The sequence below is a fragment of the Nymphaea colorata genome, chromosome 8 (genome assembly GCF_008831285.2).
Source record: "Nymphaea colorata isolate Beijing-Zhang1983 chromosome 8, ASM883128v2, whole genome shotgun sequence".
In the NCBI taxonomy this organism is placed as follows: domain Eukaryota; kingdom Viridiplantae; phylum Streptophyta; class Magnoliopsida; order Nymphaeales; family Nymphaeaceae; genus Nymphaea; species Nymphaea colorata.
Window position 1 is genome coordinate 2,706,819 of NC_045145.1, and position 16,224 is coordinate 2,723,042.

At 37.2% G+C, this 16,224-nt stretch overlaps 1 long non-coding RNA gene across 1 annotated transcript; it reads left to right on the forward strand.

Moving 5' to 3' along the window:
• Nucleotides 1-4,514: 4,514 nt before the first annotated feature.
• On the forward strand, nucleotides 4,515-5,847 carry LOC116259415 (uncharacterized). The gene is made up of 6 exons (XR_004173922.2): nucleotides 4,515-4,707; nucleotides 4,781-4,868; nucleotides 4,954-4,994; nucleotides 5,167-5,235; nucleotides 5,315-5,425; nucleotides 5,575-5,847. It is a non-coding gene; the product is annotated as an uncharacterized LOC116259415 (long non-coding RNA).
• Nucleotides 5,848-16,224: the final 10,377 nt, after the last annotated feature.

Below are 16,224 nucleotides of genomic sequence, written 5' to 3' on the forward strand. Positions count from 1 at the left end.
TTTCTGTTATTCCATCCATTTTTTCATTTTTCTTTGACAGAACTATTGCAGTCCATCATGGATCAAGGGGGGACTAAAGGACAGTTGATCGCACTGTAACGAGGAGACTTACCATTGAAATGATTACCGCTACATCCCTTGGAAGTGAGGATGAGACTGAGAAGCTATAGCGGAGAGAATTGTCCCGGAATAGATAACGCCGCCAAGCAAAAAAAAGAATATTCATTTCAAAAAATGCTAGAAATCTTCTCTCTAGGACACCTAACATTTTTTTTCTTGTTTTGCCAAAAGTTTTGACCGGAATGATCCCAGTGTGATGTTCTAGAAACTTCAAAATAAACCTATGTAGCATAAGATCGTAGTTTCAGAAAGAAATCAAACCAGATCTGCTGTTGCAAAGAAGCCCTTGCAGGAATTAATCCCTCTTGAGCTCTAATCTGAAGTGGAACTAGCCTGCGTACTAAAGAATCAGGAATGTCCAACCTTCAAAAACATGAAGAAGCTTTCGGCAAACAAAAATGCAAAGCGTATTCCTCAGAAATTTGTAGGATGCAAAACTAACCAGCTCAATGAAAGATCATAAATAGCAGCAATCTCACATACAGTTATCTAGTCACTACAGGGACACAGGAAAAACAGGCAGCTTTCTAAACCCTTTTTTCTTCGTCCAACTGGTTGAGAGAGAAAGAGAGATGCCTCTTACATTATTCCGGGTGGTCGTCGCCCATCATCAGCCATTGTCAATATATAGAGAAAAGGAGTGCCTGACATTGGAGCTCATTTAGGAGGATGGAACAAAACTGAAAACCAACCTAAAGTCACAACACAGCTTGAAATTTTGATATGTTGGTTCTTGGAGATAAATCATGTTCCTCTTAAATGGATTGGCTATGAACAAATTATAACAGGAACATCCCAAAGAGCTGTTAAACCCTGTCCCCAACCCAATTACATATATCATGCTGGTTTTTTATATACGCAGCTTCAATACAATCTATATAGCCACACAGATTCCTGATCAATGATTTCACCAATTGCCATATTCAACGTTTGCATCTAGCTACAAAGGTGTTTCAGCATCTTACTTCTGCCCACATTCTAAAATATGAGGAACAATTCACCTAATAACATGGTCTCCTCAGTGTGAGATGTTCATATTACTTAGTACATGACAGAGATGGAGCATGGTATGATGATGACAATAACCAAGGAAAGTCAACACGTTTTCAAGAACTGCATGCACAACAACAAACATGGGTATTGGCTAGGGCTCTTTCCATGGCCGATAAATTAGTTTTCCATTGCCAAAAATATATTTTTGGCAATGACCTATACCGCAACGATTGCTAAGTGTCACCCTTGACATAGGTCTTTCTTTCAAAAGCCATTGGGCAAGGGCTGAGCCATTGGGAAAAAGTTTTTCGGCATGACCATATATTTTGTTTGCAACAAGAGTGGCCGTTGCGAAAAAACTTTCTGGGCACGGTTCCATATTTTATTGGCAACAAAAGTAGCCGTTGCAAAAAATGGCTACATCTGAAAGTAACCAATAATATGGCGCTAAGCATTACTACTTGCATAAACTTTCCAGTCGCAGCACTATATATATATATATATATATATATATATATATATATATATATATATATAGTGAAAGTTTCATAAATTGAAATTTAGTGAATAAAAACTATCTAATATTATTAAACAACATGTATATAAAACCAAAAGTTTTATACAATATCCAGCTTTAACAAACTCAAATTTTTATCTTATTGATCAAAATTAACAGTTGGTGAATTGCAATCAAGCTCTATTTATCAGCCTTCAAACTGGTATCATGCACCTTCACTGCAACACTTTTATTATCTGCATGAAAGAAACTGAATGAGGTTAATCAATAAACACGAGGAAAGCTGGATACGGTCTGCATTGCCTCACCAGCATCCAGGAGTCCAAAACCCCAAGAAAGTCTGGAAGCAGGTTATATGTTCGGCCCTAGCCCCACTGCATGTTCAAACAAAAATATCAAAATATGCTCATGTATTAAATATTTTAAGTGGTTTGTGTCATCACACTTCACAAAAGAAACCTTGTAATAATACAATTCATAAGCACGAAGATCTTTTTTTTTTTGCTTGGATTGCATATACTTTTCAATGTCAAATTTAAACTATGGACTGCACAAGGTGTCCAAAAAATGTAAGGATATTCATGTTCCAATAGAAGACTTGCAGCTCTACATACAGGTGCATTATATGTAATTATCTAGACAACCTTATCATTTCCAACTTCTTCAATCAACTCTACAAATAATCCTTTCAATACTCAACATTTTTAAATTCACAAAATGCATCTATTACTTTTAGAAAGATTGGGCCATTAGCTGAAGTTGCAATAAAGTTAATAAGTGGGTGTCTTTGAATATCTGTTCAGCTATTAGATACAATTAAACTCCATGTCGCTCCCATGTCAACTTTTATAGCAATTTATCTATTTTATTCTTCTCTTGTTGTAGGATGATGGTTTGAATCTTTTCAAAGCTTGGTTTAACATATCCAGACGTGTTGTTATTTGCCAAAGATGTAACTAGATCCTTCCAATATGGATTTCTAGCTGTATTAGAAGAATGTTCAAGCTTTTCTATCTAATTCTTGTCTTTTTTGTAAAGCAAACGTCTGCTTAATTGATTTTGAGATGTGCCCACCTTTCTTTTTTCTGGCCTTCATATCATATTGTTCTTTCTCTTTCTTCAACTCATTCACACTATCAGTTTTGATCTTTTCACATTTTTGAATACCATAAATTTTTATTTGCAGTAGATGTGCTTTAACTCTTGTATATGTCTCATTGAGCTCCTTTACACAAACAAAACATTCAAAGATTACATTCCCACCACCACCACCACAAACATGAACTTTTTCCCACATTTTTTTACTATCCTAAGGGCAAATTTGCATTTCTGCAATGTCACCGTAGACAAGGGATTAAAATTCAAATGTCTGAGTTTTGTTTGGGTTCCATCAAACTAAGGACCAATTTTTTGCCCATTACCATCGATTAATCAAGTTTATGAAATTCTCGTTCCACATAAGGGGTCAGACGGATGTTTGGGAACCAAGTTTTCTACTGTTGGCTCACTTTGAGGCTTCCACCCTCACTTCATCTCTCCTACTATTACCCTCTACCTCAATGCAGAGGATTTCAGATGAAATCCAGCCTCGGCGTCAAGGCTGAAACATGGTCGATGCAGAGGGCAGCCCTCAACATGGAGTTTTGGAAATGTGGATTTTATTTCCATTCCAACAATTTTTGGAATGAAGTTCCTAAAAATCATTTCAATTCCACAATTTCAAGGGATCAAACTATACCTAAAAGATAGGGTCTAATGAAAACCTACTCTCCATAAACCTGTAAAAAATATATATAACCTAGCATGACCATAGTATGCGTAATTAATATCAATTAATTATAATCAATAATAGTTTCATTGTAAATTCTCTGTTCAGTTGAATGTTGCTTCTTTTGGCAGCTCCGGAACTTGAGGCAGCGAGCATAAAATCATCCCGGTGATTGCCCACCATCATGAGCGTCCGGACTTATATAATCTTCGGATGGCTCATTCCCGCTGTCATGAACAAGTAACAGATTAAGTTGGCATTTTTAGTTTCCTCCCATCAAGTACATATCATCTATTTGGTGAATGAAATGGGTCATCAACCTCTTAGTCTACAAGCATAATTGTACTCTCACAACTTTTTTTCGATGTTTTAAATAGTTTTTTGAGTGAATTTCAAATTGATAAGCGATATGGTGTTGGATTAAGCAATTTCATTCTGATCAAAAAACAAATGTCATCCTAATTGTACGAGATCTTGTATGAAAACAAAACTTTAGTAATATTTGAAGCTATTGCATAAACCAGATATGCGTGGGTTATTCTATTTCAGGTAGACATTTTGAATCAATTTCTCTTTTTCCTTCCATTTTCTCATTTTTTCTTTTTCAGAACTACTGCAGTCCATCCTAAGATTAATGGATCCAAAGGGGGACTAAAAGAGACTTAATCTCACTGTATGAGAGCAGACTTACAACAGTGACTAAATTATCGACATAGACCTATACCATTGAAAAGATTACTGCTACATCGCTTGTATATCATTGAAAAGATTACCGCTACATCGCTTGGAAGTGAGGATGAGACTGAGAATACCACCCGGCCACTAGGGCTGCACAACAAGTCAAGCCAACTCGAGCTTGACTCGTTTATAAATGAGTCGAGGCCACTAAGGCTGCACAACAAGTCAAGCCAACTCGAGCTTACAACGATACTCGAAACAATAAACGAGTCGAGTTCGAGTTTTAGGAACTCGACTAGTTTATACTCTACTCGACTCGTTATTATAAAACCGGTTAAATGTTGAAAGCCGATACACTAACTTATTGAAACCGGTTCACCCCTTTCGAGTTTCGATTGTTTGATTTTTGTCTCTCTCTCTCTGTCTCTGTCTCTTCCATTGACCTCAACCATCCTCACCAGTCACCACCGGTCCGCCGCTGCACCGCACACGAGCATGACAGCTCCATGCCTCCACCATCCAGCAGCTCCACGGTTCCACCGTCCGGCATCCGGCATCTAGCCAGGAGCCCACCGACACCCCGTCGTCCATCTCTTCTGATTCTGCACTGCCATTGGTATCACTGTATCAGGTATGTAACATTTCCCCTCTCTTTCATGTGCTCTCTCTTTGTCTGATTCTCTCTCTCTCTCTCTCTCTCTTAGGTACTCTCTTCATCTCATGACCTCATTCTCACAGGCTCACCGCCACACAGCCTGCCTCTTTTGGGCCTCTGCCTCTTTTTCCACCCATGTATGTATGCCTTTATTTTCTCAAGCGTCGTTTGCAAATAATTTCTTTCCAGCAGCATATTGATTGATGTTCCTGAAATTTTCAGACTGAGAATGCATTTCTTAAGCAACCTAAAGTCTTTCTAAGGTAAAGCTCTTACCTGGATTTAGGTCTTATTCAGTCTAAGTTGAGGCGACCAAATGCACCGTTCTGCGGTACTGGACATAACCATCATCGGGGCTGACGTTCAAATAAGTGGAAAACCAGATGCTAATGTTCTATAGTTTACTAAATTGTTACTGGGGTTTTGGTTTTATAGGTCAATGATGGCTCTTGTCTCTTAAATATGCAATGCGTGATCAACTCTGACGTTCAAGGCCATGATCAGGTACTATATAATCCAATACTTTGTCAATATTTCAAAGGAATGCCGGAAGCTGAAGTGTTGTTATATGTCACTATGTCAGATAATATCTAGCTTTGTCACAAATGGTGCATCTGTTTGGGTTGAGGGTGTTTTGGTAGAAAGTCAAGGATCAAAGCAGGAGGTGGAGCTAAAGGTTGAGAAGCTTGACACAGTAAGGAATCTGAGTGATTGATTTACTATGATTCCATATTTCTTGTCGATTGAATTCATGAATAATAACCGAGGAGACCTTTTACTGCTGTGGTGGTGCAGACTTAAAGTGTATATTCTATGAATCTAATGTCTGTCTGTCGCTTTCAGGTTGGTCAAAGTGATCCATCCTTTCCTATTCAAAAGAAAAAGGCAAGTAGAGAATATCTGAAAACTATTGCCCACCTCCGTCCTCGGACAAACACATTTGGTGCAGTATGTTTGGAAACTTCATTTTATCTTTCATATGTTGGAATTTAACTATCATTTTTTTTCTTTTTTGAGAAGTCAGTTTTTGAATGGCTGATTGGTAAGTGTAAGCATTTTCTTCATTTTTCTTTGCCTCAAGGACATGATAATGGTTGGAGGTGATTTTCTTTTAAATATTGAGTTCTTGCAGGCCTTTGACTTCCAGTTTCTTTTAACACATGAATCATAATTTATTTGTGAACTGTAACAGCATGATCTGTAAGCTTGTGGAACAAGGCCAGGTCCTAGTTTCTACTGTAGGTGAAGGAAGTGACCTTGTTTCCTTGTCAAGATACAGATGCTAATAGCATATCTTCGGTGGTTTATCTTGTTGAATGGGGATGCAACAGATAAACTTCTGATCTTTTTATCTCCTCACAAATCCATATGCAGCTTAGCATGCCAGTCCTGTTAACTGTAGAATGTGGACCTTGTTGATAAAATACTCCTTTCTTAAACAAGTCTGCTGTATGAAGCTGATATTTAAGTTAAGCACTAAGAACTTCGTTAGAGGTTAGTGTAGACTGGTTGTTTTGGAGTAAAACATTGGCAAGGCATTTGAAAAGTGCATATTTTCCTTCTTTTAGAGATACTATTTCCAGCTCCAGAAATTGAGGTCTTCCCGTTATGACTTATTGGCTGCCCCCAATTTTCAACCATGGGATATAGTATGTTTGCATCATGTTCATTAAGCAAAATTAATGTATCTAATTGCAAAATTAGTTTTTTTTCTTTAAATAATGTCTTATTGATGTGGTGGGTTTGTTAGTTTCAACATCTAGATCATGTGATCTTTTGGATGTTGACATCATTGAACCTAGAGATTTAAAAATGAACACATGCATAAACTGCCACCTGTTTCAACATCTTAATATTTTATACATGGATCACCGTGGTAATTATTTTTTCAGTATTACCCTCTATCAGTAAATTACATTCTATCATTTTAGTTAACATTTTTTATGTTTGAGGTTTACTCCAGGCCTTTACTTGACAGTTGGTTTAAAAATTCATAAATGTGGAGTAAAGGCCTTGCACTATCATATGCTTTTTTGTGCACAAAATTTTTTGTATTATGCAGATTATACTTTTCCATTCGTTACTTTATTAGCTTTTAGACCAAGTTATTTCTTTTTTTTGTGCATTTTAATGTTCTAAACACCTAATGTTGCCTTTTCAATGTTTTAGAGAAATATGGGACCACATAAACAAAGTTAGCTTGAATATTCAATATTATGCTCATTTTTGTCTGGGCTGTTGTTCGAAGATCTGGTCAAGTGTCTTTTGCCTGGGCTGATCTCTACTTAATTAAGACAAAGTAAATTCTAGACTTCCAGTTTAGTTTGAAATTTGAGAACTTATGCGAAAAATGCTGGCTATATTTTTGTATGCTGTCAATTTTTTCCAATCCTTGGCCAATGCTATTGCATTTGTTTTTCCTTGTAGACAAAAGTCTATGCATGCAAAAACTAACTGAATGTATGGGAGTGAAACTTCTCAAACTGATTTCTCTTTTTTTCTCTTTCTGGTTCATGATTCAATACTTTTAATCACAATTTTTAATTCTTGATTCTTAATGCTATTCCTAATTCTATGTTCATAAGTTTAAGGGTAATCTACACTTATTGCCATAAATTATGTTAAACGAGTTAAATTACGCCCAAACGAGCTAAACGAGTTAAATGGGTTAAATGAGTTAATGTTAAACAAGTTAATGCCTAAAATGGACATAAACGAGTTACACAAGGTAATCGAGTCGAGCTCAAGCTTGTATTAGGGAGCCCGACTCGAGTTCGAGCTCGAGATTTTTGAGCCGAGTGAAGCTCGAGCTGGGCAAGCTTGGGCTCGACTCGGCTTGTGTGCAGCCCTACCGGCCACAAAAAAAAACGAATATTCATTTTAAAAAACATCTAACATAACTTCTCTTCAGAATCTCTTGCTTCGGGTAAAGTTTGACTGAAATTATCCCAGTCTAATGTTCTGGAAACTTTGATATAAACCTGTATAATGTAAGATTATAGTTTGACAAACAAATCAAAGCAGATCTGCATTTGCATGAAACCCTTGCAGGAATTAATCCCTCTTGATGGCTACGCAAGGGCATGAGAGAAAAACGGTTAAATAACTAACTATTATAAATGTGTATTTATCAATACTTGATTTTAAACAAGTATATTCGCTTGGAGAAATTTATTGGTGTTTGATGGCTAACCGAGGGCATGACAGAAAAACGTTTAAATAACTGACTATTATAAATGTGTATTTATCAATACTGGATGTAATCTTATGATAAGGATTGAGGACATTCAAACAAAGATCTCTTCGCTCCAGTTACCTGACATTAACAAGAAAGAGACATCTCTTCTCACATATTTAGGCATGGCCTACAGACAAACAAGAAAGGTAAGAATAACTTTCTTGTTAAGCACCAAACAGAAACAGTTAAGTGGCAGTAAAACTGTATTTATTAGCCAAAAAAAAAAGGAAGAGAAATCAGATAATAAAATCAATCCACTGTCAGTAAGTGGCACTATGGACTGATCTCATCTGATGCACAAAAGTTAGATAATAAAATTAATCTGCTGCTAGTAAGTGAACCAACACTGTGGGCTAATAATCCCATCTGATGCACAATGCCCTTATCTATATTAAACTTTTCAGTCTCAATCATAGTTAAAGCACAACCTTTCTCTCCACCAATCTGGTGATGCATATCTCACATATAAATTCTGCTGACCATCCGTTTTTAGCATCGGTGTGTGGATGAACATGCTTTTTCTCAAAGGATCTTATCATTTCTCATAAAAAATGCTTGAGTAATTTTCCTTGGGGCATATCCTTTATTTGTAAGATAGAGTGAGATGTTAATCAAATCACTTGTAAATTAGTTCAATACATTTATACCTATTGTAGATTGAAGTTCACTTTGAAGGAACAAAATTTTGTTCCATTACATTGGCTATGTACACTCAACAAAAATGAACTAAGGATTTAGCATGGGAATTGCAAGAAATCATTCAAATCTAGCTCAGCCCTGCCCAAGCCTAAAGGATCTAGCCTCAGTTTAGCTGCACAAGCCTAAGAATGGATTGGTCAGTTTACTCAAACATGTCTGCAATCTATTTGCCTTACACATTTTGATCAAGGGCTTTGAGAAGCAGAGTGTATTGCAATTCCAATCATGGCAGAAAATTTTCCTTGACAGACAAATATAAACATTCCAAAATGCTGGTCTGGCTAAGAAAGAGCTTTTGTCATTCCATCTTGGCATCCTATAAAATCTTTTGAATCTTAAAATATGGATGTGATTACTACAGTAATACATGATGTTTGACCAGCAAGACATGGAGTAGTACAATCTTGTCTATGCCGGATTGGAACGAGAAGGAATTGAAGCAATAGGCATTGTCAAGCATGTATTTAGTTAGATTGCAACATTGCAGAACCAGTTTGCAACAATTGAAAGTCATAACCATTTCTTAGGTTTATTGAACATGAAAGAAGTGTAACTCACAACCATGATGGTCAGCAACATTATTTTCTTTTAACTTAAAGCAAGAATGGTTTGCATACTTCAAGTGGTTTGATTAGTAAGAGCATCAATTAGCCAAGGAGAGACCTTGTTAGGCTGTTGCCTATCAAAATCTCTATAACACTATAAATCAGATAGAAATTAGAAAGGACAATTTCAAGGGAAAAGCCCACAAGTAAAAATTTCAAATCCCTAATATTATTCTTTTAAATTAAAATGCAACTGGTTTGCTTACTTTAAATGCTTTGATCATAAGAGCATCAGTCATCATAAGAGCATCAGTCAGCAGGAGAAACCGTCTTGGTACGTTGTTGCCTACTAGAAGTTCTTATAGCACTTGAAACATAAATAAGGTCAAAAAAATGATTTCAAGAGAAAGGCCTAAAACCATAATGTAATAATGCCGTTATGCCACTAGCCTTCAAGGACACATGTGGACACAATTGCTTCCGCTAAAAGCCTGAAGGGGCATGAAACATCTTGCAACGAATTCTTATGAAATGCTGTAACACTAAAGATCCAAGCACATGATTATATGTGATGAAAGATATATAAAATGAAAAACTGACCATTTACTTCAAGGACTCCCTTTGCAAGAGAAGTTCCAGGAAACAATCATATATGCATGCATTGAGAGGAACAATCATGTACAAACAAGTGAAGATGAACCTAATGTATAATACTTAAATAAATGTGAAATAAAAACATTTTTTTGCAGCTGATACACAACAGTTTGAAAACTAAATTACTTCACAGATATATATTATAAACAATAGGTTGAACAAGTGAAAAATCCAAGCCTAACAAATTCCTAATTTTTCAAAACAAAGATGACAAAGGAGAGTTACATAGAAACTATTGTATTCCTGCTTCATTTTCAACTGCACGTCTTTTTTGATTGCTCATACTTTAATAGGCCCAAGGAACATCCTAATAAAACTATCTATACATCAACCCCACAGTATTAGTTTATAGACTTTATGCATAGAGTTATTCAAATGCCAAAAATCATTTAAATTACATTTTATACATCATAATGGCACATAAAGGTGCACAAGCAATCTACATGTTAATGGGTATTGCTATTTTGATTTGCTTTCAAAATTTTCCTGTTTTCAGGTTATCTTATAAAATCAACCATATAGATGTGGCTTCATGGTTTGTCAGTGAGAATATGAAGGAAAACCAATCACTATTTGTATATTTTCAAGTCTTCTAAAATACTTTTTTTCCTTAAAAACATAGAAATAGGCATGCAAAGAAAAATGAACTGCCCATGGTTATGTCATTGAGTTAACCTAGGATGCTCACTTAAATCAGATATTAGTCATATTAGCCCAGATATAATCATAATTGATTCACATTTACAGAAGTGTCAGGGTTGACTAATTGACCTAGACTTTGTATTTTTCAATGCATCCACTTTGAGTAGCAGTCTTGCAAATCCACACACCAATTGCTTGCACCTTGGTCTTGTCTCATATTCTTGTTTCACTAATGCTTGCTTCAAAGATGCAACTATAAGTTCCAATTCTTTGCATTTCTCTACCAAGATGTGATACTTTTCTTCTATAATTTTGGCTCTTTTGCAACCTCCAACTTCTGCACGTGATGAATGAGGGGTGAGCACATTATCTGTAGAAACACCTAATTCATATGTAGAACACACACATGTGCCTCTGGTTTCATAACTTCGATGGCATCATCTCAACGTAGCCTGACGTGAACTATCAGGCATTTCAGATAACACTTGATTCATTCAGTCCCATGCTACTGTCTATTAAGTAAATAACTTTCATTATATGCATGACTTCCTTTTTCTGCCTCTCACATCATTTGACCCTTGTTTTTTGTTGTCCACATGTGATGATGGATATCTGCAGGTTGATGCTAGTGGAGTTTTTGATATGTGCATGCATTTTTTGTGGCATTTTCTTTATGTCATGAATGTTGATGCAATTTGTGATCGTTTGCATGGGACAGGGCTCAGTCTGCAAGGGTTTTTTTTTTAGGTCATGTCCAGTGGGTTTCGGTTGTACTCCTTAAACCCTTGCGGGCATATGTGACCATTGAACCAAGATGGCATGTAGTAGCTAGGGCTGCACAACGAGTCGAGCAACTCGGGCTCAACTCGAACTAGCTCGAGTAATCTCGACTCGAGCTTGACTCGTTTTTTATACGAGTCGAGTTTGAGCTTAAACATAAACTCAATTATGTGAGCGAGTCGAGTCGAGTTAGTCGAACTCGACTCGACTAAACTCGATTAAGCTCGATTTTACTTTTTGTATGCGTTTTTAAGTTTTCCTTTCTTTTTTTCACGTTTTTAAGTTTTCCCTCTTTTCATTTCTCTTCACCCCAAGCTTCTTTTACCATCTTTATTACACCCTTCATCATTACCCATTTCAGTCAATCAATCATCCTCTACGTTTTCCCTCCCTTTTTCTCTCTCCTCACCCACCACTTTTCTCCTTCCTCACCACGCCTTTCCTCCTCACCCAAGCCTTTCACTACTTCGGGGAAAACATACCGAGGTCCCTGTCCTCTCTGTTTCTGCAATAGGCGGTCCTCAATCTCCTCTTCCTTCTCTCTCTCTCCTTATCCCTTTCTCCCTCGAAAGACCGGGTTAAGAAGAAAAAGGAAAGGAAACGCAAAGACAACCGAAAGAAGGGGCGAGATCTACGATCCCAAAGGGGGGGCCAATGTCATCATCAGGGTAGGATGCCTTCTTCGTGGACGATGCGATGAATTGGTGATTCAGCGAAAACGGCTACAACCATCGCGGCCCTCCCCAGCGCTTCAACGCACTCCGCTTCTCCGACGAATCTAAGGACCCGATCGAAGCCGATGACCGCTCTCCAGCTTTTGGTCCCCGGCTGGCTTCATTCTTCGGAGAAGACGAGTTTCTCGACCTAAACGAGTTTAAACGAGCCAACGAGTCAAGCTCGAGCTCGAACACACTCTCTCGAGTGAGTTTGAGTTAAAGTTGTGAAAATGGTGTCGAGCTCGAGCTGACTAAATATGAGTCGAGCCGAGCTCGAGCCGGCCGAGCTCGACTCGGCTCCTGTGCAGCCCTAGTAGTAGCCGATGCCAGATGCCAATCCGTGATATCCGACACACTGCATTTCTTGTGTTGCTCTGCATAAGGGAAGCTTGTCATATTGTCTTCGTCATAGCAATTGTCCTATTAGCTAGGAGGTTACGTGACGAGTCAGCTGGTAGAGCCCTTCCCCAAGTTATTTATGAATGGAAGTTTTGAGCAGAATGCTGGCTCGAGTATGTCACCCTGCCAGTAGTTAGGAGATTGAACTAGGAAGCCCAATCTTGAGAGTGTTTTTGACTTAATAAACATTCATATCACTTGAATTGTGTTATTGTTTCAAAAGTTCTCCTCCCCTTTTAACTCCTTCTTCAAAGTTTTCAAATTGCATTTTGGAAAGCCAACTTCAAAACTAAACCACTAAACTGGAGATTCATGCACTCTACATAAACCATAGGTTAAATGTTTAAAACTTCTTGTTTTATCCTGCATTCTTTCAGACATAGAACAATTTTTCACTCAATCTGGAGTCCACTCGACATGAACAACGAATATTACTGACATGTGGCATAAAATATGAAATTGAGAGAGATATTTTAACATGGAGCCATTTACTATACAAATATATATGACACCAAATCAAAGTATCCAGTTTAGACCAAGATCTGATTTTGAGATCCAGAGGAAGATCTGGATCTAGAGAGAAAAAAAAAAAAACAGATCTAGATGTAACATTTTGATTTGGATCTGGTCTGATGATCTGAGATAAAAATCTGAAAATGAGATTTGAACCTCAACAATTACAAATCTGGAAATTGATTTTGATATCCAGATTGAAGATCTGAACTGGGTGTGCCTCGATTTGGCTCCCTTTGGGTGGGGTGGGTCCAGATTGAATCAGTGCTTGTGTGACCTGGGCTGAGTTCAGTTGTGGACTTGGCGTGGACATATTGGGCTCAGTTTGAATGCATACTTAATCCTATATTAGGTTCATGTAGCTCCTAACTTAGGTTTATATTAAAATAATGCTTGTATGTAAAAAGAATAGTTTTACCCTAGCAGAAAAATTGGGTTATGTGTGTCATGTGGGCAAGCTGACCACACTAGGACGTGGGTCAGACTCAGTTCTAGGGATGCCAGGTTGTTGGTGAAAATCACATCATTTTGTACCTTCGAAAATGCATTTTTCTAAATTGTCGATTATTAAAATGACTCATTTTACAGTAATGACCCAAGGGTAAAACTGAAAAGCCCCACGCCGGACCAAACTAACTTGGAAATACTCTGGTGAAGTGTATCGGATTGAAACCATGCTAAGAAACTGAAATCGAACTCTTAGATCAATCGGAAATGAGTTCGGAAGTAGATCTCACTGAGAGACATGTTTGGAATTGGAAATCCTTAGTGAACTTATAAAAATGCAATTATGTTCAATTTAGGAAGATTTAACTCGAACCTAAACTGGGGGTACTCAGTCTGCCAAATTTGAGCTCGGATCCTGCCAAATGTGTATGAGTGGCACTACTCTGTCATGACAGTTGCTCTAGAACTGAAAATATAGACCCATAACTAAAAGTAACTCTGGAATACTTAGATTGCACTAAGAGGATCATAACTTAAGCTTGACCAGATTTAACAAGGTCCTTGTGACTTATAAATAGCAGGTGACTTGATTCGATGAGCTGCTATGGTTAAAGTAAGCTGGTTCTGAGCTACACAGAGGTTAACAGGCTAACTCTAACGGCTCCTGAGGACTTGTAAAGGTGAGAATTGCTTTAATTGAACTATCTGTAAGTAATTCTTAGAGTTTTGAAGGTTTACTAAAATTCAATGACAAAATGGTCAATTTGGATGGTAGCAACAGCCTAGGTGATCTTGGTCATGGGTATTTAGGCACCAAATTCTCCTTCTTGTCAGTGCCCCCTTGCATTTCAACTGCCTTTAGAAAATCAGTTCAAATCTGTGGTGAAAACATTGTGGTGTTTACGGTATTTCACCTTTGGCTTTTTTATTTTAAACTTCAGTCCCATGCTACTGTCTGTTGACAAACTTTTTCATTATATGCATGACTTCCTTTTTCTGCCTCGCACATCATTTAACCCTTGTTTTTTTTCTCTTCGTTTTTAAGGGTAAGTTTCGGTTATGTACTCCTTAAACCCTTGCGGGCATATGTGACCATGAACCTGATGTCCGATACACTGCATTTCTTGTGTTGCTCAACGCGTGCATGACGGAAGTTTGTCATATTGTCTTCGTCATAGAAATCGTCCTATTAGCTAAGAGGTTACGTGACCAGTCAGTTGGTAGAGCCCTTCACCAAATTATTAATGAATGGAAGTTTTGAGCAGAATGCTGGCTCGAGTATGTCACCCTGCCCTGTTGTTAGGAGATCGAATTAGGAAGCTCAATCTTGAGAGTCTTATTACTTGAATATCACTTGAATTCAAGTAATAACATTCATATCACTTGAATTGTGTTATTGTTTCAGAAAGTCTCCTCCCTTTTAAATTCTTATTCAAAGTTTTCAAATTGCATTTTGGAAAACCAACTTCAAAACTAAACCACTAAAAAGCCCTCCCTTTTAACATTAACTAGAACTAAGTTGCTACACTTGATCTTGGCCAGGAGGCCAGCCAGAAAGGCATACTCCGGCTAAAGTTCTCTCTATTTGGTGACAACAATTGGCTCATCAAGGACTTCAATTTTAAGAAAATTATCTCTATCTTTTGATTAAACCTCTGATTATGGCACCTCAGTTTGGGGTTTAAATGATTGAAAGAAGAAGATTGACCATGTATTTTAAAGTTCTAAATCTTTTACAAAAGCCGGCAGTAGGAAAAATACTGGCGGATCTTCTCCCCTATAGACTTTTTGATAATCTAATACAGGGCATAGAGATGAAACCTTCTAAATAATCTCTCCAAGAATCTGCTTCTGCGTATCTACAGACGCATTTGCACCCAAGGGACGACTTGAATGCTCACGCACACCATTAGCATATGATTGATTAGAAAATCAGTACCCAGACTGCTGAATGTCAAAATCAAAATCCAGTTATAGAAAAAAGTACCATATCTCTAATATCTCTTAAGATACAACTAGCCATTTTAAAAACTTTTACAAAACCTTATCTCAAACAAAAAAAGATAGTTAAAAATAATAAGATTTTCCTAGTAATTTAACGCCATATATAAATGCATAAAATTGAAAACGCTGTATTTTCAACTTTGCATTTTCATTTTCGTTTTCCTTGAGTAATATTTAGATCATCTAGATATTAAGAGGAACAATTTAGCCCTTAGGCGGATCAACCATGAGAAAGGTACGGGCAAGATTTTGTACTAACAAAATGGATTCCATCTCCTTGTTTGGTCCGGCCTCTTTAAAACCAGAAGCGAGTCAAGGCTTTTCAATCTATGTCGTCAAAACCCTCATTTGCACGTATACAGCCCCCTATTGTGGGTAGAGCAGTCAAATTTTGCTGCTTACAGTTTTTGGTGAACAATGGGTCTGGTGCTTCTTTTATCTAGATTATATAAACCTTAGTTTCGATGACCAGCACCTTGCATGTTAAACTTGGAAGCATTAGATTTAAATCCAGCTGGTCATTTTTGTTCATATAGGCTTGAGGATTAGATACAACCTTCTTTAATTTAGTTCTTTATTTATAAACAATGTATGCAAATGTTTGCTCTTTATTTTACTTTTAATCTCATCTTAAGTGGCATTGCATTAACGCCATATTTGGCTGGATGGAAATGGATGGAAAATGAAAGGAAAACATAATAGATGTTTGTTTGGATTTTATGTGTGCCTCGTTGGAAGGAAGGGGATAAAAAGGAAAAGGAAAATTAGCCCATTTTCAATCTCTTTGAACTAGAATGAAATGGATGGAAAGGAGAGGAAAGGAGGATAAATTACTTATATGCAGTAATGCAGTCTC